Source organism: Bombina bombina, chromosome 7 (genome assembly GCF_027579735.1).
Source record: "Bombina bombina isolate aBomBom1 chromosome 7, aBomBom1.pri, whole genome shotgun sequence".
Taxonomy (NCBI): Eukaryota; Metazoa; Chordata; class Amphibia; order Anura; family Bombinatoridae; genus Bombina; species Bombina bombina.
In genome coordinates, this window is record NC_069505.1 from 157,824,692 (window position 1) to 157,826,942 (window position 2,251).

Below are 2,251 nucleotides of genomic sequence, written 5' to 3' on the forward strand. Positions count from 1 at the left end.
TACTCTCCTCACATCCCTCTGACATTCACTGCACGCTGAGAGGAAAACCGGGCTCCAACCTGCTGCGGAGCGCATATCAACATAGAATCTAGCACAAACTTACTTCACCACCTCCATAGGAGGCAAAGTTTGTAAAACTGACTTGTGGGTGTGGTGAGTGGTGTATTTATAGGCATTTTGAGGTTTGGGAAACTTTGCCCCTCCTGGTGGGAATGTATATCCCATACGTCACTAGCTCATGGACTCTTGCTAATTACATGAAAGAAAGGGGATATATCTAATACAAAGCAGCAATCTGGCACAGAGCATGTTTTTTTTTATTATTATTCAAATTTGCTTCTATGATGAAAATTGGTTTTGTTCTCTTGGCTGAAGAGTAAACCTTTATCTTTAGCACTCGATCGCAGCAGTGTTTAAAACAATGTTTATAGATATGCTATACAATCTTGCAATCACTGTTGCCATAGAGTGCTAAAGACACATGCACGCTCCTGAGCTCCTACGAGCAAACCTAGGTTTACTCTTCAACAAAGTATACCAAAAGAACAAAGCATTATTATTTTTTTACATCCATGCTGCCTAAACCTTGAAAAGTTGAATTTTAAAGCCTATTATTTCACATACAGTGTATTTTTGTCAATACACAATTATGTAGACTGTAGCAAAACAGCCTTCACACTCAACATCACTCAAGGTCAAAGTGATTTGCTACATTAACAGTTCCCTTATTCCTTGCAGGAATCAGCAATTCCTCTAGATAATTTCATAGATCAATCTTCCCATGTCTCAGTTAATAAAGGATATACAGAGAGAGGGCAGCAAAAAAGCACATTTGCAGCTATACTGAGATGTACTAAAATCATCTTTATCTATATGAACTATTTCCTACATTTTGTCATTTTAGTCATTATAAAAAAACCCCATTGTAAATGGACATAAGTGCTTTGTAAAATTAATAAACTGGTTTAGTGTTAGAAGCGACATATTTGCACCCAAGAATCTGAATGCACCAAATACTCAATCCGATATAATAGAATCACAATCCATTCTAGATTTTTATTTTAATTGCACATCCCAGCATTTTAAATTCCTGTTTTTTGCATTTTAATAAAAAAGTTGTGTTTTAAATAGATATTAAGCAAAACTTCCCTTGGCCCCCACTGGGATCCATTAACAACAGTTATAATCCAACCAGGTGTCTGCATTGAGCGCTTTATATGTATTCTTAAATGATTGTTGTATTCAATATTTCTTCCTTCTCCCCCAAAAAAATAATGCCTGATAATGGATTATTTAAAAATTCATAAACATCAAGGGGATTTTGTTTTGATATCTTAGACAAAATATTTAGGTGACAATATTCATTGTAACAAAATAGCATTGACCACTCCAGAGGTTGTATAGCAATAGATTTGTAATAGCCTATGAGAATTGCTGTTTATCAGTATATAATGGTAAATCCTGCCTTTGATAGATCATTGTTTGGCAACAGCATTGTTCTTGCTCCTTATACATCTATTATCAAACTATTGTGATTCTTAAAGTGAATGTCAATTTAGATGAAACAGTGCCGGGTTTTTAATAATCCTATTAAAAACAAGGGCACATTAATTCATCAAAATTTACATTTCAATTGTTTTCTTCATATACTTTTTTTAATCCTGACAGCCGCTGCAGCGCTTCCTCCGTCCGTCGCAAGCACTCTTCGCGGGTACAAAATGATGAATCCGGCTTTCGCCAATAACGGCGTTGCCTCAGGCCAAGATTTCCCCGGGGGAAGCCGTGATTGGAGGAAGCCGGATTCGTCATTTCTGACCTATGAAGAAGCTTCCGACGGCCGGGGGTATTGAAGACAAGTGAAATTAAATTTTTTATGACTTAAAGTGCCCTTGCTTTTAATAAGATTATAAAAAAAACGGGCACCGATTCATCTAAATTGACATTCACTGTAAACTATAACTTTATTTTGGCCTATATGGTTTGTGCCACTGTAAAAAGGTCTTATTACTAAAATACTTAGTAAAAACTTTAACACCACCTAAAAGAAACCTAAATAAAAGTAATACAACTGGGATTGCTGTAAAAATAAATAAATAAAAAGGATTGTGTGGGTGTTAATCACACATATACATATATTGTTTTAACCCTGTTGCAACTCTTCCAAATAATGTTTATGAAAGGAACAGACAAATATCAATAATAGAAAAATGAATGCCTCATTCTCAAACACTGAGAAAATAATTACTATTCT